The sequence below is a fragment of the Anomalospiza imberbis genome, unplaced genomic scaffold (assembly GCF_031753505.1).
Source record: "Anomalospiza imberbis isolate Cuckoo-Finch-1a 21T00152 unplaced genomic scaffold, ASM3175350v1 scaffold_75, whole genome shotgun sequence".
NCBI lineage: Eukaryota > Metazoa > Chordata > Aves > Passeriformes > Viduidae > Anomalospiza > Anomalospiza imberbis.
The window spans coordinates 203,050-225,851 of record NW_027100367.1 but is presented as its reverse complement, the minus strand read 5'-3'; the positions used below and the strand labels follow the sequence as shown (position 1 = coordinate 225,851).

General features: G+C 40.2%; 1 long non-coding RNA gene across 2 annotated transcripts in view; it reads right to left on the bottom strand.

The window, feature by feature from the left end:
* The window catches only part of LOC137467683 (uncharacterized), a 357,035-nt gene that overhangs the window by 269,609 nt on the left and 64,624 nt on the right, over nt 1-22,802 (bottom strand). For both annotated transcript variants that reach the window (XR_010995593.1, XR_010995592.1), the window contains exon 2: nt 2,729-2,817. This is a non-coding gene — a long non-coding RNA (uncharacterized lncRNA). The remainder of the gene's footprint in view (nt 1-2,728; nt 2,818-22,802) is intronic.

Genomic DNA, 22,802 nt, shown 5'->3' with positions numbered 1-22,802 from the left:
CCACTTCCTGTGCAGCAGGTCCTGTGACAGGATGGGAACTGAGGGTGCTTGAAATTTAAAAGGTAAAGACACCAGCACAAGGTGTCACTTTGCTTTTTAAGGAAGTGGTTTCCAAGTCACAAAGCTTCCCCCCCCCAGCCCCATCATCCCCTCCTCCTACCACAACCTGAAAGCGTCTTGATTCTGTTTTCAAAACCACAAGGGACACCTCAGCGTTCAGCAAGTTCTGCCAGTGCAGCCCTTGGTGCCCCCGCCTCCCTGCCTGTCACCCTTGCTTTCATCCTCAGCCACGTCATTCTTCCACCGGGGACGGGAAATTGTTCCCATTTCTCCTGTCCTCCTCCGGTTACCTTTTCTCTAAGCTGTGCAGGACCCAGGCGAGGAGGCTGCAATCCTCTAGCAGCTCATAGGCAGCTCTGGTGACACGGGCAGCACTCTGTAATATCTCCAGAATGCGACTCTGAAACAGAAAATGCAGCGTGTTCTTTTACAGCCAAGACCTAATTCTCTAACTTAAAATGAGCAATTTGGCTGGTATCTGATCAACGCCCCAGGTAAAACGAACACCACTTGCTCTCAGCAAGTCCAGAGAAGGAAAGACATTCTCCCTTCAAAGCTTCACACCACAGGTGCTGCGCTGACAAGAAGTATTCAAGTAGCAAGACAATTTTCTCCTTTGCCCAAGGTTTTGGTACTTGAAATACCCAGGGTGGGTGCTCCCAAACCTGAGAGCTCCTGGCCCGTGAGTTTCCCTCCTGCTGAAGCACCGTTCAGGTAACAAATGTGCTGGCCGGGGAATAGAGACCCCAAAAAGAAAAGGCCCCGACTGCAGGAGCAAAACCACGGCACCCACGTGAGGCTCCTTGATGGCAGGAAGCTGTTCCAGTTTCAGGGCATAAGGATGGGACTGGTTTAGACACAAGCAACTCTTTCCCCCTCCCCACATACACCTAACCGGCAAGGAACAGATTTTCAAGAGGACCAAGGCAGAATCGGCTGTTCCTTTCTCTGTGGTACTTGAGATCTTGAAGCCCCACAAGCTTGTTGTGGTTTGGGGGTAGTTGGGAACTGCTCTTTTTGAACTCTTACCTGGGAGCCCTCGTCACACAAAGGACTGCTGAAAAGGGAAAAGAATCACCCGGAAAATCCTCTGGTAGACGTGAAGCTCATAGCAGTGTTTGCCACACAGCCCCTCCCCAGGAAACCTGAGCATCCACTCACGCTCTGCTTTGTGCTGGAAGCCACAAAGAAAAATACCACCGTCAGACATTCAGACATTTCCAAAGAATACCAGCCCCTAAGAGCAACAAAACCCCGCTTCCCTCTGACTGCCAGCTCAGGGCTTCCCCGAGCTGGTTCTGGACTTCTGCATTTCCATTCCTATCAAATTTAATCGCTGACGTCCCGTGGGAACAGTCAGTCTGCAGCCCAAACATGCAGTGGAAATGGAGTTTTAGAAGTTGCTGTTTCTAAAACACTTCCGTTGAACTCAAAGTTACTAATCTGAACTCAAAGTTACTAATCTGAACTCAAAGAGGAATTGCAGCTAGCCGGGGCAGAACAGTCTTTGCTTGTGCTCACAGAGCATACACAGCACAGCTCATTGCGCCTTAGTACGGAGAAAGCAACAAAAACCCCAGAGAATTGACATTTTTAATTGCAATACGAAACATAAGAAAGGTGCTTCTAATTAACTGCCTGTGGGAGAATGAGGTTTCCTTGTATTTGTACGGCTGCTTTTAACACGTTTCTGAAGAATTCCTGGATTGCCTAAAATGGGACTCTTACCTCAAAACCAAAACTGGAGAAAAGCTGGAGGAAAGCCGGTATTCCGGCTCAGGTCCAAATACTGGTGTGACAGAAGGAATCTCTTCACCTTCATGTACATGTGCTCCTCTGTAAAGAGAAAAAGCTGGCACCGTGGAGGAGGACAGTGCTCCCAATCCACAAGCACGGGCGACAATTTGTGGAAGCCGCAGCGAGCGTGCAGGGCTCCCAGCTGGGAGAGCAAGCCTGGGGGTGCCGTCCGGATCAAAACACCCAGAAACCTGCGAGAAAGAAACTGAACGGAAGCCGGCTAAAAGCCGTCCCTGCGCCGATGACTCCTTCCAGCAACTTGCTCACGAGGAGGCAGGGATTGATTCGCTACTCACCAGCTCATCTGGCCACGGCACGGGCAACACCGTAAAAAATCCCGCGCGGGCGGCGCCGGCGTCAGGGTGGGGAGCAGGAGGCAGAGCGGGATCCTGGTTTTTCCCGCCGTTTTTGCCGCCCAGTTGGGAAGGTCAAGCGAGTCCGCGACATGGCGCTCCCAAGATGGCGGCAGCGAGGGGCCGTCGGCGGAGAGAGGCGTTTTTGCCGATGCCTGTCGGCCCCCGCCGAAAAATCCGCACGCCGGCGCTGCTGCTGACCCCACAGCCCTCGTGCACGGCCCTGGAATCGCCGCGGAAAATCCCGCCGGGGCGCCGCGGCGTCGGGGTTTTTGTGCAGGCAGCACTGTAGACTAACGGTGGGGTCCTCGATTTTCCCGCCCTTTTTGCCGCCATCATGAGAAGGTCAAGTGAGTCCGCGACACTCCGGCCGAGCCACTCCCAAGATGGCGGCCGCTGCAGCGCCTCCGCGGGGGGCTGCAGTACCGCGCTCTGGCCACAAGGAGGCGGCACTGCCGCCCGCCTCAGCCGGGGGCTGCCTCTCGCCTTGGGGCCGCACGGGAAAAAAAACCAAAAACAAAAAAAAAAAAAAAAAAAAAAAAAAAAAAAAAAAAAAAAAAAAAAAAAACCAAAAAAAAAAAAAAAACAAAACACCAACAAAAACCCCCTGCCTTTAACCCAATAAGAACCCAAATTAAAAAAAAAAAAAAACTTCTCTTGTAAACTATATTTCAATCTATTTTATTTTTATACTTTTCATGTTTATATCCACATTTTGATTTAGAGTGTATATGGATGCATAATCATAACATTTATTCCTATTACTTATATTTTATTATATTTTATATTTTTACACATATCTCAATATATTGATGATATATTTCTACATGCAGATTGATATTTCTAAAAGGTTTATACTGTTTATAATAAAACCCTTCCTCTACCCAAGTAAAAAAAAAAAAAAAAAAATCCTTTCTTTTAAACCGTGTTGAATTTTTTAAAATATATATTTTTCGCACTTATATTCAAATTTACATTTTAAATGTAGAGTGATGTATGGTGTTACTTATATTCTATTTCTTCCTATTACTTATTTTTATTTCTATATTATATTTTACAGATATCTTTATCCATCGATTATATATTATCTGTATTTAGAATTATATCAAAATAAAATGTATATACATCTTTTTCTTTTCAAGAAAATTCCTGCCTTTAAGCAAACGAAACCTTAAAAAAGCCCTTTCTTCAAACGATCTTTAAATATTTACATATTTTCATAATTTTATTCACATTTGCATTTAGAGTGTATATTGACGTATTATATTAAAAAGATGTAATCTATATAATAATGCAACAAGATAGATAAATTATTATTTCTATTTTACGTCATCTATACGCCCATACATATATTTACTTACTTTTTAATTTTTATATAGATCTTAACGTATGTATGATGTATTTCTATACATAGACTTCTAGCTTTATTTTATAATTTTTGTAATAAAAACCCTGCCTACTACCAAATTAAATGAAACAAATTTATTTTAAACTATATTTGAATATTTCAGTATTTATGGTTTTGATATTTACGTTTATAAGAGCGTGTATATTGTATTACAATAAATTTTATATATACAATAAATACAAAATATTTTGTATTTAGACATAAAATATATTTGGATTATACTGTGTTATTATGAGACATACACAGTATTATATGTATTGTATTGATTTCTATGATTTTGGGGGTTTTTTGTACTTTATATTTCTATATATCTACACATATTAATGATACATTTTATGTTGATATTTTATATGGATTTAGTTTATAGCTATCATCTATGTTTACATGTATTTACACAAACATATAAAACACTCTCTATCAAACATTATAACATCTTGTGGTAAGAGATTATTTATGTTACATGTTCTCTTGATATGTATTCTCTTTGTATTTAAAACTGGAATTTTATATTCCCATTTTTATATTTCTGGATTTGTTTTCTTTCATTATAGTTATAATTTTGCATTTAAAATCCAATTCCTGAAACTAAAATGCCAATACAAACAGCATCCAATTCCCACCAATGCCGTCCAAAAATGCTAGAACGGCTCCACCGGCCAACCAACTACCAGCAAAAAAACCCCACACTACACTCTTTTCGCTAACAATTCTTATCACATCACACGAATGAAACAAAAATTTGTTCAAGCCCTATAGAAACCCACACAGCAAATCACAAAGACCACCAAAAAGAAGAAAAAAAAAAAAAAAAAACAAAACCAAACCCAACTAACATACTAAACTCCAAACCCTACAGCAGACCCTGAACGTTACTAAAACCCAAAAATAGAACCAAAACTCTACCTCTACGCTAACTCATAAAGAGAACCCAATACTCTATAAAATTAACTAAAAAAACCCACCAAACTCATTACCGATATAAAAAAATCTAAACCACAGAGAAACAAACAAATCACCACCCAAATAAAATAACTGCCTTAAAAAAATCTAGCATATAAATACCCATGTTCCCAAAAATAAAACGAATAAAAAACTGCAACCAAATAGATCAAACTACAAAAAAACAAAAAAAAACCAAAAACCCAACAACTTAAATTAACAACAGCAAAAGTATTCCTAACTCAATAAACCCATAACGCCTCAAACCATCAAAACCAAAATACTACCTAGAAATAAACACGAAGCCAAAAGATAAGTGTAACCGTAAACAATATCTCCCAAATTCTCTGCAACAATAAAACATACACGACAATCAAAAAACCAAATGAATAAAACCTCTATAATACACTAAACAATAATGCAATCATCAATATTATAAAAACCTCACTAATGAACTACAGGACACTACCTCAAACCCACCAAAACAAACACTACAGCCTCTACGGCAAAAAAAGTCACCACAACCGAATTAAAAACCTACCCTCTACTTCATGCTACGACCCATAAAAACCACTGTAAACCTTAAAAAATATAATTTTAAATTATAATTTTTATCCAACCAACCAACCAACCAAACAAACAAAAAAAAAACCCCAACCAAAATCCCACAAAAAAAAAAAAAAATCCAACAACAAAGCTCAATCGAAAAAACCCCTTGTCATCAGCACCTGAACCAAGAACCATGACATTCGAGAAGTACACCGTGTCCATTAGCATACACCTACTACGAACCAAACGAAACGATACAATCAATTCCTAAAAACCACCTCAAAACCGCCCCATCAAGGAACTTGGGAACATTGAAAGCCGCGCTCCCGGCACGAAAGCGGCTCCTCCGGCGGCTCCTCCGGCAGGCAGAGGCGGCGCCGCGCCGGGAGACCCCCGCCCGCTGCCCCCTCTGCCCGGCGGGGCCGGCACCGGGCCCGGGGCGCCCCGGCGGCGCCCGAGCCCCGCGCCCGGAGCGGACGGAGCGGCCGGCACCGGCCGGCACCGGCGCAGCGCCGCGCCGCCTCTCCCGCCCGCCGGCCCGGCAAAGCTCCCCTCGGCTCCGCACGCCTCGCAGCGGCGCGGCTCTGGCGGTCCCGCGGCAGCCCGGCCGCGCCAAACTCCCCTTCCCCCTCAGCAGCTCCCCGGGCCATGCCAGCAGCGCCCGCCACAGAACCTTTGGTGCCGGCCCAGGGGCAGAAGAAGCGCCCTCCAAGGCAGCGGCACACCCCGATTTCAACCCTTCAAACGCTGCGAGAGCTGCAGCTTCCTTCAGTTCAACCCCCGAAACCGACGCCACACTCAGGTGCTCGCCTCACTTCCTCGAGGGCAAATAAATGTGTTCTCCCCTTCCATTTCGTCCCCTAGAAGAGCAGAAAAGAAGGGGCTTTCCTCAAATGAAATCCCTCAGATTGTGGGAATCTTTAAAATCAGAGGGTTTGGGGAAAGCTGCAAAAAAAAGGCAGGCCTCACAAACAGCACAACTGCGGGTAGAGCTAAGCACTAGACATCAGATTTGTCAGCAGACAAATTATACAAGAAGTAGCAGTTAACTACAACTAGAGCAATGGTCTGTGTATTAACGCCCCTCTAGAACAACTCCCTAAGCTACAGAAAAGTACATCTAGCGAGACACTAGGAAGTTCTAAGCTTGAGAATGGAGCCCCGTGCATTGTGTTTTAAGGCTTACAAGCAGGTATTGCACTCGAAATAAGCGAGCATTGTTTTAAAAAGCAAAGGTACGTGTGCTTACAGGGGTTAGACAGAACTACTGTCAATATGCTTGTGCTTCGTGTGACCGGTCCAAAAACTTTCCAGTAAATTCTAACATTAGGTTCTTGGTCTGCTGGCGGGGATGTGAGCTGCTGGCATCTTCCCACTGTCATAAGCATGTCATGAGAGTGATGCGAGAAAATTAAACAGCTCGAGACGCCTTCCTCAGCAGTCCCGCCCCGTTCGTGATTTCTACATAGACCCCCGGCCGGCGAGACAAATGATGGGAAAGGGGGATTTTACCTCAAGCCAAACCCTTTAAAAGGAGGGACAACAGGGCTGCCCCCTCCATTTAAACCTAAGGGTGATGAAAATGGAGGGGGGGGTTAGCCTCAAATCGAACCCATCAAACGACAACAATATTTTCCCCCTTCCATTTAAAATAGAACCCAGGGGTTCCCTGCCACCCCTGGGATACCCCTAACACCCTGGAAAAGGCAGGTTTGCCTTCAGCCAATACCCTCAAAACCACAAGCGAAGAGGGATTGCCCACCTGTTCAGACAGGGTCAATAATGGAAAAGAAGTCGCTACCTTCAATTTGAATTGCTTTTGTCCTCAAAATCCTTTTTTTTTTTTTTTTTTTTTTTTTTTTTTCCCTGGGAGCACCGTGGAGGGATTGGCAAGATGAAATTTAAAAGGGAAAGGAGAAATGTCCCCGCTACAAATACACATGGGCTCACCTGTTTGGCTGCTGCTTCTTCCCGGCACAAAGGTTTGTCCCTCGGCACCTCCTTGGAGCAATGCTCCAGGTATCCAAGTGATCCCCCAGACTCTGCTGTCTCAAGCTCTCACCGTCCTTCCAAGGACAGCCCCGGGAGCCCCCCAAAAGCTCCTCTTCTCCGGCAGCTCCATGCCAAAGTGAGCTGAGGCAAACCCCCTTAAAAGAGCCCCCGGCAGGAGCCGGCCCCTCCTCATCCTCACAGCTCACACCTGGGGCTGCTCGGGGTTTCTTTCCAAATGAATTCAGAGACAAATTCCTATTCTTACCAATAGCTACAAAAACGAAACACTTGACGGGATTTAGTATTCTACACACACCCCTCCCCGTGCATTTTGGGGCAGCTTTGGGTCCCTCTGGGGGACGGCACCCAGCGTGACCCCCCCTCGTTCGCCACCCACCTGCTCCTCCACCGCAGTGTGCCTCCCTCTCCGAGGGACCTTGGGGCGCCCCAAAGGACATCAGAGCCCCGCGTCTTCGCCCCCTTTTCCCGGCCCCCAAAGAAGGCACAGAACGAGTCCAACTGCCCTGCAGAGCAGCCCAGCACTTCCTTCAATCCCTCTCCACGTGTCCATCCCCCCCGAAAGGGACTCTGCCGCAACAAGAAAGCCCCCCGAAGGGTTGAAGCTCCTGCCCAGCCTCGCTGTCACAGGCGAGGGGCAGAAAGAGGGAGTGGCAGAGACGGCGGGGACGCGGCACGGACGGCACGGCACAGAGCGGGGGCCGCTCTCGGCGCGATGCCGGGAAAGCCCCGGGTCCGGCAGTGCCGGGCGGCGTTTGGCCGGCACGGGGGGATCCGCCGAGAGCCTCCGGCCCCGTGCGGGGACTCCTGCCAGGGCCCAGGGGCGCCGCGCCGGGGGGGTCTGCGGACAGAGAACAGGAATACGGGGAGAAAGAAGGAAGAAGGAGAGGCAGAGAGAGGGACAAGAGGGGGAGCCTCACAGAGCGCCCGCCGGGCTGCAGCCCGAGCCCGCCCCGGCCTGCTCGGGATGCCGCGCTCGGCGGAGCTCGGCTCGCTTCGGCTGAACTCGGCTCCTCGGCTCGCCTCGGCTTTTAGCCGCTAGACTCGGCTGGATTCGCCTCTTCGGCGCAGCTCGGCTCGGCTCGGCTGAACTCGGAGCCTCTCGGCTCGGCTCCCTTCGGCTCAGCTCGGCTCCCTTCGGCTCCCCGCCGCCGCCGCCTCCCGTTTCGCGCGCACAGCTCGGTGCTCGCCCGCTGCCGAGCCCCGCGGGCGGCCCGGCCCGGCCCGGCCCGGCCGTCGCTCGGAACCCACCCCCCCCAACCCCCCACCGCAAGATTAGACCATGCAGGGTTTCTGTGTTAAACCCTTTTTGTCCTATAAGGAGACAACTTCTCTCTACCTCCTTCGTCTTCTCATTTTTCGTCTTGGATTGCAAAATCAGAGTTACAAAAACCTCGTCAAGTACAAGACTTAGTAAGTAGTCCAGAAGGTAGTCCCGTCAATTGCATCACCTAAAGAAAACCTTATACTTACGGTTCCACAAAAAAGAAATCGGACCAGAGTCCTACTCACTGTGTCAAACCTTATTTAAAACACACAAAACCCCCAAAAGAAATAGTTCCACAACCAAAACAAAACCTACAAGTAACACCAACCAGAACCACACCTCCAAATACGCTGCTTATCAGCCACCAATCCTAAAAACCTATTTTCTACACACCTTGGTAGTACAGCTCTTCACAACTAACCTCATCCTTTACAAACACTAAATCGCAAACCAAAAAACTTACACGTGACGTCGACTCTTCAAAGAGCATTTAGACACTCATACCCCAAATGACAGTTCAACCACCAAAAGTAAAATTACCGAGATCATTACAAATAAATACCTGTCTAATATTTAGTTACAAAACAACCCCAAAACCACACAAAACCACAAAGAAGTTACCTCAAAACATCAAACCTACCATTTAAAACAATTAACCCTACCAAGACCAAACATAACAGGAATACATTTAAAAAAAAAAAAAACAAAAAAAAAAAAACACCCAACCACCAACCAAAAATACCCAATGACTCCAACACAAATTGACTTCTCATTATCAAAACAGTATGACCTTTTAATAACCTAATTCTATTGTTTCTACATCTCTTTTAACACCTAAAAGAACTACAACTCACACTTGAACCACAGTAAACAAACTTACTTATTAACTAACCAAATGAAACAATAACACATCTGTACCTTTAAATAAATTGCTGCCAAATATAAACATCTTTAAACATACTACTTTGCCAAATAAAACAACTGTTTTTATTCTTAACACACAATCATAAATAGAAAACATGTTTTAAAGTATACAAATCGACGAAATCACAAGAAATCAATTTACAAAAACATTACAAAATGTTTTTAGAAATCAATCAATTACGCAGAAATAAAAAATAAGCCCATCATATTTTCAAAACTTAAAACATCACTAAATAACTTAAATCATTATTAAAAACTAAAATACTCATTTTATTAATAACTATAATTATTACTTTCCATCTCCCCTACCTACTTCATTTTTTACATGGAACTCTACAAAAATCCTGAACAAGTATATTTATAACTTAAATTCCAAAACATATATTTATATATATATATATAAAAACATACTTAACAAATAATCCACATACCAAACATGTAAACGAATAAAAAAAAAACCCTAATAAAATACTAAGATATTCATAACAAAAAAAGCCAAACTCATTAACATAAAAACCAATATAAACACATGGAAATACCTACAATTAAAAAATACATACCTGAATAAACAATATTCGTACCTTAATAATTCACTATAAACTCTTACCAATTAATGACTAACATTAATTACTTGATGCCAATGAAATACAAGGAACTGTTACTTTACCCAATAAATGTAATAAACTATTATAATATAACTAATAACTTTAAATCACACTTTATGAAAAATATAAAACATTAAAGCAAGGTATCCTAACAAAAAAAAATCCCGTTATTATCACTACACAGAAAAAAAAATTAAAAAAAAAATACATATATCTACAAATATCTATATACAGGTAGATAGATAATATATCCATCTCAACAGCACTGTCTGGGATTGATTCTTGTTTTCTCTCTTGACTCCTAAATTTATTAGCCATAGAGTATGGAGTAAGGAAATCATTTTATTTATCACCTTGTTCTCCAGAAACCTGAAAAACAAAATAAAACAAAACAAAAACAAAGGGAAAAAAAAAACCACCCAACCACCAACCAAAAATACCCAATGACTCCAACACAAATTGACTTCTCATTATCAAAACAGTATGACCTTTTAATAACCTAATTCTATTGTTTCTACATCTCTTTTAACACCTAAAAGAACTACAACTCACACTTGAACCACAGTAAACAAGCTTACTTATTAACTAACCAAATGAAACAATAACACATCTGTACCTTTAAATAAATTGCTGCCAAATATAAATATCTTTAAACATACTACTTTGCCAAATAAAACAACTGTTAATTTTTTATTCTTAACACACAATCATAAATAGAAAACATGTTTTAAAGTATACAAATCGACGAAATCACAAGAAATCAATTTACAAAAACATTACAAAATGTTTTTAGAAATCAATCAATTACGCAGAAATAAAAAATAAGCCCATCATATTTTCAAAACTTAAAACATCACTAAATAACTTAAATCATTATTAAAAACTAAAAGACTCATTTTATTAATAACTATAATTATTACTTTCCATCTCCCCTACCTACTTCATTTTTTACATGGAACTCTACAAAAATCCTGAACAAGTATATTTATAACTTAAATTCCAAAACATATATTTATATATATATATAAAAAAACATACTTAACAAATAATCCACATACCAAACATGTAAACGAATAAAAAAAAAACCCTAATAAAATACTAAGATATTCATAACAAAAAAAGCCAAACTCATTAACATAAAAACCAATATAAACACATGGAAATACCTACAATTAAAAAATACATACCTGAATAAACAATATTCGTACCTTAATAATTCACTATAAACTCTTACCAATTAATGACTAACATTAATTACTTGATGCCAATGAAATACAAGGAACTGTTACTTTACCCAATAAATGTAATAAACTATTATAATATAACTAATAACTTTAAATCACACTTTATGAAAAATATAAAACATTAAAGCAAGGTATCCTAACAAAAAAAAATCCCGTTATTATCACTACACAGAAAAAAAAATTAAAAAAAAAAAATACATATATCTACAAATATCTATATACAGGTAGATAGATAATATATCCATCTCAACAGCACTGTCTGGGATTGATTCTTGTTTTCTCTCTTGACTCCTAAATTTATTAGCCATAGAGTATGGAGTAAGGAAATCATTTTATTTATCACCTTGTTCTCCAGAAACCTGAAAAACAAAATAAAACAAAACAAAAACAAAGGGAAAAAAAAAACCACCCAACCACCAACCAAAAATACCCAATGACTCCAACACAAATTGACTTCTCATTATCAAAACAGTATGACCTTTTAATAACCTAATTCTATTGTTTCTACATCTCTTTTAACACCTAAAAGAACTACAACTCACACTTGAACCACAGTAAACAAACTTACTTATTAACTAACCAAATGAAACAATAACACATCTGTACCTTTAAATAAATTGCTGCCAAATATAAACATCTTTAAACATACTACTTTGCCAAATAAAACAACTGTTTTTATTCTTAACACACAATCATAAATAGAAAACATGTTTTAAAGTATACAAATCGACGAAATCACAAGAAATCAATTTACAAAAACATTACAAAATGTTTTTAGAAATCAATCAATTACGCAGAAATAAAAAATAAGCCCATCATATTTTCAAAACTTAAAACATCACTAAATAACTTAAATCATTATTAAAAACTAAAAGACTCATTTTATTAATAACTATAATTATTACTTTCCATCTCCCCTACCTACTTCATTTTTTACATGGAACTCTACAAAAATCCTGAACAAGTATATTTATAACTTAAATTCCAAAACATATATTTATATATATATATATAAAAACATACTTAACAAATAATCCACATACCAAACATGTAAACGAATAAAAAAAAAACCCTAATAAAATACTAAGATATTCATAACAAAAAAAGCCAAACTCATTAACATAAAAACCAATATAAACACATGGAAATACCTACAATTAAAAAATACATACCTGAATAAACAATATTCGTACCTTAATAATTCACTATAAACTCTTACCAATTAATGACTAACATTAATTACTTGATGCCAATGAAATACAAGGAACTGTTACTTTACCCAATAAATGTAATAAACTATTATAATATAACTAATAACTTTAAATCACACTTTATGAAAAATATAAAACATTAAAGCAAGGTATCCTAACAAAAAAAAATCCCGTTATTATCACTACACAGAAAAAAAAATTAAAAAAAAAATACATATATCTACAAATATCTATATACAGGTAGATAGATAATATATCCATCTCAACAGCACTGTCTGGGATTGATTCTTGTTTTCTCTCTTGACTCCTAAATTTATTAGCCATAGAGTATGGAGTAAGGAAATCATTTTATTTATCACCTTGTTCTCCAGAAACCTGAAAAACAAAATAAAACAAAACAAAAACAAAGGGAAAAAAAAAACCACCCAACCACCAACCAAAAATACCCAATGACTCCAACACAAATTGACTTCTCATTATCAAAACAGTATGACCTTTTAATAACCTAATTCTATTGTTTCTACATCTCTTTTAACACCTAAAAGAACTACAACTCACACTTGAACCACAGTAAACAAGCTTACTTATTAACTAACCAAATGAAACAATAACACATCTGTACCTTTAAATAAATTGCTGCCAAATATAAACATCTTTAAACATACTACTTTGCCAAATAAAACAACTGTTAATTTTTTATTCTTAACACACAATCATAAATAGAAAACATGTTTTAAAGTATACAAATCGACGAAATCACAAGAAATCAATTTACAAAAACATTACAAAATGTTTTTAGAAATCAATCAATTACGCAGAAATAAAAAATAAGCCCATCATATTTTCAAAACTTAAAACATCACTAAATAACTTAAATCATTATTAAAAACTAAAAGACTCATTTTATTAATAACTATAATTATTACTTTCCATCTCCCCTACCTACTTCATTTTTTACATGGAACTCTACAAAAATCCTGAACAAGTATATTTATAACTTAAATTCCAAAACATATATTTATATATATATATAAAAAAACATACTTAACAAATAATCCACATACCAAACATGTAAACGAATAAAAAAAAAACCCTAATAAAATACTAAGATATTCATAACAAAAAAAGCCAAACTCATTAACATAAAAACCAATATAAACACATGGAAATACCTACAATTAAAAAATACATACCTGAATAAACAATATTCGTACCTTAATAATTCACTATAAACTCTTACCAATTAATGACTAACATTAATTACTTGATGCCAATGAAATACAAGGAACTGTTACTTTACCCAATAAATGTAATAAACTATTATAATATAACTAATAACTTTAAATCACACTTTATGAAAAATATAAAACATTAAAGCAAGGTATCCTAACAAAAAAAAATCCCGTTATTATCACTACACAGAAAAAAAAATTAAAAAAAAAAAATACATATATCTACAAATATCTATATACAGGTAGATAGATAATATATCCATCTCAACAGCACTGTCTGGGATTGATTCTTGTTTTCTCTCTTGACTCCTAAATTTATTAGCCATAGAGTATGGAGTAAGGAAATCATTTTATTTATCACCTTGTTCTCCAGAAACCTGAAAAACAAAATAAAACAAAACAAAAACAAAGGGAAAAAAAAAACCACCCAACCACCAACCAAAAATACCCAATGACTCCAACACAAATTGACTTCTCATTATCAAAACAGTATGACCTTTTAATAACCTAATTCTATTGTTTCTACATCTCTTTTAACACCTAAAAGAACTACAACTCACACTTGAACCACAGTAAACAAACTTACTTATTAACTAACCAAATGAAACAATAACACATCTGTACCTTTAAATAAATTGCTGCCAAATATAAACATCTTTAAACATACTACTTTGCCAAATAAAACAACTGTTTTTATTCTTAACACACAATCATAAATAGAAAACATGTTTTAAAGTATACAAATCGACGAAATCACAAGAAATCAATTTACAAAAACATTACAAAATGTTTTTAGAAATCAATCAATTACGCAGAAATAAAAAATAAGCCCATCATATTTTCAAAACTTAAAACATCACTAAATAACTTAAATCATTATTAAAAACTAAAAGACTCATTTTATTAATAACTATAATTATTACTTTCCATCTCCCCTACCTACTTCATTTTTTACATGGAACTCTACAAAAATCCTGAACAAGTATATTTATAACTTAAATTCCAAAACATATATTTATATATATATATAAAAAAACATACTTAACAAATAATCCACATACCAAACATGTAAACGAATAAAAAAAAAACCCTAATAAAATACTAAGATATTCATAACAAAAAAAGCCAAACTCATTAACATAAAAACCAATATAAACACATGGAAATACCTACAATTAAAAAATACATACCTGAATAAACAATATTCGTACCTTAATAATTCACTATAAACTCTTACCAATTAATGACTAACATTAATTACTTGATGCCAATGAAATACAAGGAACTGTTACTTTACCCAATAAATGTAATAAACTATTATAATATAACTAATAACTTTAAATACCACTTTAAGAAAAATATAAAACATTAAAGCAAGGTATCCTAACAAAAAAAAATCCCGTTATTATCACTACACAGAAAAAAAAATTAAAAAAAAAAAAAAATATATATCTACAAATATCTATATACAGGTAGATAGATAATATATCCATCTCAACAGCACTGTCTGGGATTGATTCTTGTTTTCTCTCTTGTCTCCTAAATTTATTAGCCATAGAGTATGGAGTAAGGAAATCATTTTATTTATCACCTTGTTCTCCAGAAACCTGAAAAACCAAATAAAACAAAACAAAAACAAAGGGAAAAAAAAGAAAAAAAAAAAAAGAAAACCACATTTGAAAGGCAGATCCTCACCAGCAGCTGGTCCATCTCCTACAGGGGACCATATTCTAGTGCACTTTTGGTGCACTTGCCTGAACTTGGCGTGGCAGAAGAGATTATTTTTGTGAGGGAGAGAGGCGAGGGGAGGAGAAAGAATGTTCTAGACAGCTCAAATCCATTACTGTGCCACTTCCTGTGCAGCAGGTCCTGTGACAGGATGGGAACTGAGGGTGCTTGAAATTTAAAAGGTAAAGACACCAGCACAAGGTGTCACTTTGCTTTTTAAGGAAGTGGTTTCCAAGTCACAAAGCTTCCCCCCCCCAGCCCCATCATCCCCTCCTCCTACCACAACCTGAAAGCGTCTTGATTCTGTTTTCAAAACCACAAGGGACACCTCAGCGTTCAGCAAGTTCTGCCAGTGCAGCCCTTGGTGCCCCCGCCTCCCTGCCTGTCACCCTTGCTTTCATCCTCAGCCACGTCATTCTTCCACCGGGGACGGGAAATTGTTCCCATTTCTCCTGTCCTCCTCCGGTTACCTTTTCTCTAAGCTGTGCAGGACCCAGGCGAGGAGGCTGCAATCCTCTAGCAGCTCATAGGCAGCTCTGGTGACACGGGCAGCACTCTGTAATATCTCCAGAATGCGACTCTGAAACAGAAAATGCAGCGTGTTCTTTTACAGCCAAGACCTAATTCTCTAACTTAAAATGAGCAATTTGGCTGGTATCTGATCAACGCCCCAGGTAAAACGAACACCACTTGCTCTCAGCAAGTCCAGAGAAGGAAAGACATTCTCCCTTCAAAGCTTCACACCACAGGTGCTGCGCTGACAAGAAGTATTCAAGTAGCAAGACAATTTTCTCCTTTGCCCAAGGTTTTGGTACTTGAAATACCCAGGGTGGGTGCTCCCAAACCTGAGAGCTCCTGGCCCGTGAGTTTCCCTCCTGCTGAAGCACCGTTCAGGTAACAAATGTGCTGGCCGGGGAATAGAGACCCCAAAAAGAAAAGGCCCCGACTGCAGGAGCAAAACCACGGCACCCACGTGAGGCTCCTTGATGGCAGGAAGCTGTTCCAGTTTCAGGGCATAAGGATGGGACTGGTTTAGACACAAGCAACTCTTTCCCCCTCCCCACATACACCTAACCGGCAAGGAACAGATTTTCAAGAGGACCAAGGCAGAATCGGCTGTTCCTTTCTCTGTGGTACTTGAGATCTTGAAGCCCCACAAGCTTGTTGTGGTTTGGGGGTAGTTGGGAACTGCTCTTTTTGAACTCTTACCTGGGAGCCCTCGTCACACAAAGGACTGCTGAAAAGGGAAAAGAATCACCCGGAAAATCCTCTGGTAGACGTGAAGCTCATAGCAGTGTTTGCCACACAGCCCCTCCCCAGGAAACCTGAGCATCCACTCACGCTCTGCTTTGTGCTGGAAGCCACAAAGAAAAATACCACCGTCAGACATTCAGACATTTCCAAAGAATACCAGCCCCTAAGAGCAACAAAACCCCGCTTCCCTCTGACTGCCAGCTCAGGGCTTCCCCGAGCTGGTTCTGGACTTCTGCATTTCCATTCCTATCAAATTTAATCGCTGACGTCCCGTGGGAACAGTCAGTCTGCAGCCCAAACATGCAGTGGAAATGGAGTTTTAGAAGTTGCTGTTTCTAAAACACTTCCGTTGAACTCAAAGTTACTAATCTGAACTCAAAGTTACTAATCTGAACTCAAAGAGGAATTGCAGCTAGCCGGGGCAGAACAGTCTTTGCTTGTGCTCACAGAGCATACACAGCACAGCTCATTGCGCCTTAGTACGGAGAAAGCAACAAAAACCCCAGAGAATTGACATTTTTAATTGCAATACGAAACATAAGAAAGGTGCTTCTAATTAACTGCCTGTGGGAGAATGAGGTTTCCTTGTATTTGTACGGCTGCTTTTAACACGTTTCTGAAGAATTCCTGGATTGCCTAAAATGGGACTCTTACCTCAAAACCAAAACTGGAGAAAAGCTGGAGGAAAGCCGGTATTCCGGCTCAGGTCCAAATACTGGTGTGACAGAAGGAATCTCTTCACCTTCATGTACATGTGCTCCTCTGTAAAGAGAAAAAGCTGGCACCGTGGAGGAGGACAGTGCTCCCAATCCACAAGCACGGGCGACAATTTGTGGAAGCCGCAGCGAGCGTGCAGGGCTCCCAGCTGGGAGAGCAAGCCTGGGGGTGCCGTCCGGATCAAAACACCCAGAAACCTGCGAGAAAGAAACGGAACGGAAGCCGGCTAAAAGCCGTCCCTGCGCCGATGACTCCTTCCAGCAACTTGCTCACGAGGAGGCAGGGATTGATTCGCTACTCACCAGCTCATCTGGCCACGGCACGGGCAACACCGTAAAAAATCCCGCGCGGGCGGCGCCGGCGTCAGGGTGGGGAGCAGGAGGCAGAGCGGGATCCTGGTTTTTCCCGCCGTTTTTGCCGCCCAGTTGGGAAGGTCAAGCGAGTCCGCGACATGGCGCTCCCAAGATGGCGGCAGCGAGGGGCCGTCGGCGGAGAGAGGCGTTTTTGCCGATGCCTGTCGGCCCCCGCCGAAAAATCCGCACGCCGGCGCTGCTGCTGACCCCACAGCCCTCGTGCACGGCCCTGGAATCGCCGCGGAAAATCCCGCCGGGGCGCCGCGGCGTCGGGGTTTTTGTGCAGGCAGCACTGTAGACTAACGGTGGGGTCCTCGATTTTCCCGCCCTTTTTGCCGCCATCATGAGAAGGTCAAGTGAGTCCGCGACACTCCGGCCGAGCCACTCCCAAGATGGCGGCCGCTGCAGCGCCTCCGCGGGGGGCTGCAGTACCGCGCTCTGGCCACAAGGAGGCGGCACTGCCGCCCGCCTCAGCCGGGGGCTGCCTCTCGCCTTGGGGCCGCACGGGAAAAAAAACCAAAAACAAAAAAAAAAAAAAAAACCAAAAAAAAAAAAAAACCAAAAAAAAAAAAAAACCAAAAACAAAAAAAACCAAAACACCAACAAAAACCCCCTGCCTTTAACCCAATAAGAACCCAAATTAAAAAAAAAAAAAAACTTCTCTTGTAAACTATATTTCAATCTATTTTATTTTTATACTTTTCATGTTTATATCCACATTTTGATTTAGAGTGTATATGGATGCATAATCATAGCATTTATTCCTATTACTTATATTTTATTATATTTTATATTTTTACACATATCTCAATATATTGATGATATATTTCTACATGCAGATTGATATTTCTAAAAGGTTTATACTGTTTATAATAAAACCCTTCCTCTACCCAAGTAAAAAAAAAAAAAAATCCTTTCTTTTAAACCGTGTTGAATTTTTTAAAATTTATATTTTTCGCACTTATATTCAAATTTACATTTTAAATGTAGAGTGATGTATGGTGTTACTTATATTCTATTTCTTCCTATTACTTATTTTTATTTCTATATTATATTTTACAGATATCTTTATACATCGATTATATATTATCTGTATTTAGAATTATATCAAAATAAAATGTATATACATCTTTTTCTTTTCAAGAAAATTCCTGCCTTTAAGCAAACGAAACCTTAAAAAAGCCCTTTCTTCAAACGATCTTTAAATATTTACATATTTTCATAATTTTATTCACATTTGCATTTAGAGTGTATATTGACATATTATATTAAAAAGATGTAATCTATATAATAATGCAACAAGATAGAAAAATTATTATTTCTATTTTACGTCATCTATACGCCCATACATATATTTACTTACTTTTTAATTTTTATATAGATCTTAACGTATGTATGATGTATTTCTATACATAGACTTCTAGCTTTATTTTATAATTTTTGTAATAAAAACCCTGCCTACTACCAAATTAAATGAAACAAATTTATTTTAAACTATATTTGAATATTTCAGTATTTATGGTTTTGATATTTACGTTTATAAGAGCGTGTATATTGTATTACAATAAATTTTATATATACAATAAATACAAAATATTTTGTATTTAGACATAAAATATATTTGGATTATACTGTGTTATTATGAGACATACACAGTATTATATGTATTGTATTGATTTCTATGATTTTGGGGTTTTTTTGTACTTTATATTTCTATATATCTACACATATTAATGATACATTTTATGTTGATATTTTATATGGATTTAGTTTATAGCTATCATCTATGTTTACATGTATTTACACAAACATATAAAACACTCTCTATCAAACATTATAACATCTTGTGGTAAGAGATTATTTATGTTACATGTTCTCTTGATATGTATTCTCTTTGTATTTAAAACTGGAATTTTATATTCCCATTTTTATATTTCTGGATTTGTTTTCTTTCATTATAGTTATAATTTTGCATTTAAAATCCAATTCCTGAAACTAAAATGCCAATACAAACAGCATCCAATTCCCACCAATGCCGTCCAAAAATGCTAGAACGGCTCCACCGGCCAACCAACTACCAGCAAAAAAACCCCACACTACACTCTTTTCGCTAACAATTCTTATCACATCACACGAATGAAACAAAAATTTGTTCAAGCCCTATAGAAACCCACACAGCAAATCACAAAGACCACCAAAAAGAAGAAAAAAAAAAAAAAAAAACAAAACCAAACCCAACTAACATACTAAACTCCAAACCCTACAGCAGACCCTGAACGTTACTAAAACCCAAAAATAGAACCAAAACTCTACCTCTACGCTAACTCATAAAGAGAACCCAATACTCTATAAAATTAACTAAAAAAACCCACCAAACTCATTACCGATATAAAAAAATCTAAACCACAGAGAAACAAACAAATCACCACCCAAATAAAATAACTGCCTTAAAAAAATCTAGCATATAAATACCCATGTTCCCAAAAATAAAACGAATAAAAAACTGCAACCAAATAGATCAAACTACAAAAAAACAAAAAAAAACCAAAAACCCAACAACTTAAATTAACAACAGCAAAAGTATTCCTAACTCAATAAACCCATAACGCCTCAAACCATCAAAACCAAAATACTACCTAGAAATAAACACGAAGCCAAAAGATAAGTGTAACCATAAACAATATCTCCCAAATTCTCTGCAACAATAAAACATACACGACAATCAAAAAACCAAATGAATAAAACCTCTATAATACACTAAACAATAATGCAATCATCAATATTATAAAAACCTCACTAATGAACTACAGGACACTACCTCAAACCCACCAAAACAAACACTACAGCCTCTACGGCAAAAAAAGTCACCACAACCGAACTAAAAACCTACCCTCTACTTCATGCTACGACCCATAAAAACCACTGTAAACCTTAAAAAATATAATTTTAAATTATAATTTTTATCCAACCAACCAACCAACCAACCAAAAAAAACCCCAACCAAAATCCCACAAAAAAAAAAAAAAAAATCCAACAACAAAGCTCAATCGAAAAAACCCCTTGTCATCAGCACCTGAACCAAGAACCATGACATTCGAGAAGTACACCGTGTCCATTAGCATACACCTACTACGAACCAAACGAAACGATACAATCAATTCCTAAAAACCACCTCAAAACCGCCCCATCAAGGAACTTGGGAACATTGAAAGCCGCGCTCCCGGCACGAAAGCGGCTCCTCCGGCGGGCAGAGGCGGCGCCGCGCCGGGAGACCCCCGCCCGCTGCCCCCTCTGCCCGGCGGGGCCGGCACCGGGCCCGGGGCGCCCCGGCGGCGCCCGAGCCCCGCGCCCGGAGCGGACGGAGCGGCCGGCACCGGCCGGCACCGGCGCAGCGCCGCGCCGCCTCTCCCGCCCGCCGGCCCGGCAAAGCTCCCCTCGGCTCCGCACGCCTCGCAGCGGCGCGGCTCTGGCGGTCCCGCGGCAGCCCGGCCGCGCCAAACTCCCCTTCCCCCTCAGCAGCTCCCCGGGCCATGCCAGCAGCGCCCGCCACAGAACCTTTGGTGCCGGCCCAGGGGCAGAAGAAGCGCCCTCCAAGGCAGCGGCACACCCCGATTTCAACCCTTCAAACGCTGCGAGAGCTGCAGCTTCCTTCAGTTCAACCCCCGAAACCGACGCCACACTCAGGTGCTCGCCTCACTTCATCGAGGGCAAATAAATGTGTTCTCCCCTTCCATTTCGTCCCCTAGAAGGGCAGAAAAGAAGGGGCTTTCCTCAAATGAAATCCCTCAAATTGTGGGAATCTTTAAAATCAGAGGGTTTGGGGAAAGCTGCAAAAAAAAGGCAGGCCTCACAAACAGCACAACTGCGGGTAGAGCTAAGCACTAGACATCAGATTTGTCAGCAGACAAATTATACAAGAAGTAGAAGATAACTACAACTAGAGCAATGGTCTGTGTATTAACGCCCCTCTAGAACAACTCCCTAAGCTACAGAAAAGTACATCTAGCGAGACACTAGGAAGTTCTAAGCTTGAGAATGGAGCCCCGTGCATTGTGTTTTAAGGCTTACAAGCAGGTATTGCACTCGAAATAAGCGAGCATTGTTTTAAAAAGCAAAGGTACGTGTGCTTACAGGGGTTAGACAGAACTACTGTCAATATGCTTGTGCTTCGTGTGACCGGTCCAAAAACTTTCCAGTAAATTCTAACATTAGGTTCTTGGTCTGCTGGCGGGGATGTGAGCTGCTGGCATCTTCCCACTGTCATAAGCATGTCATGAGAGTGATGCGAGAAAATTAAACAGCTCGAGACGCCTTCCTCAGCAGTCCCGCCCCGTTCGTGATTTCTACATAGACCCCCGGCCGGCGAGACAAATGATGGGAAAGGGGGATTTTACCTCAAGCCAAACCCTTTAAAAGGAGGGACAACGGGGCTGCCCCCTCCATTTAAACCTAAGGGTGATGAAAATGGAGGGGGGGGTTAGCCTCAAATCGAACCCATCAAACGACAACAATATTTTCCCCCTTCCATTTAAAATAGAACCCAGGGGTTCCCTGCCACCCCTGGGATACCCCTAACACCCTGGAAAAGGCAGGTTTGCCTTCAGCCAATACCCTCAAAACCACAAGCGAAGAGGGATTGCCCACCTGTTCAGACAGGGTCAATAATGGAAAAGAAGTCGCTACCTTCAATTTGAATTGCTTTTGGCCTCAAAATCCTTTTTTTTTTTTTTTTTTTTTTTTTTTTTTTTTTTTCCCTGGGAGCACCGTGGAGGGATTGGCAAGATGAAATTTAAAAGGGAAAGGAGAAATGTCCCCGCTACAAATACACATGGGCTCACCTGTTTGGCTGCTGCTTCTTCCCGGCACAAAGGTTTGTCCCTCGGCACCTCCTTGGAGCAATGCTCCAGGTATCCAAGTGACCCCCCAGACCCTGCTGTCTCAAGCTCTCACCGTCCTTCCAAGGACAGCCCCGGGAGCCCCCCAAAAGCTCCTCTTCTCCGGCAGCTCCATGCCAAAGTGAGCTGAGGCAAACCCCCTTAAAAGAGCCCCCGGCAGGAGCCGGCCCCTCCTCATCCTCACAGCTCACACCTGGGGCTGCTCGGGGTTTCTTTCCAAATGAATTCAGAGACAAATTCCTATTCTTACCAATAG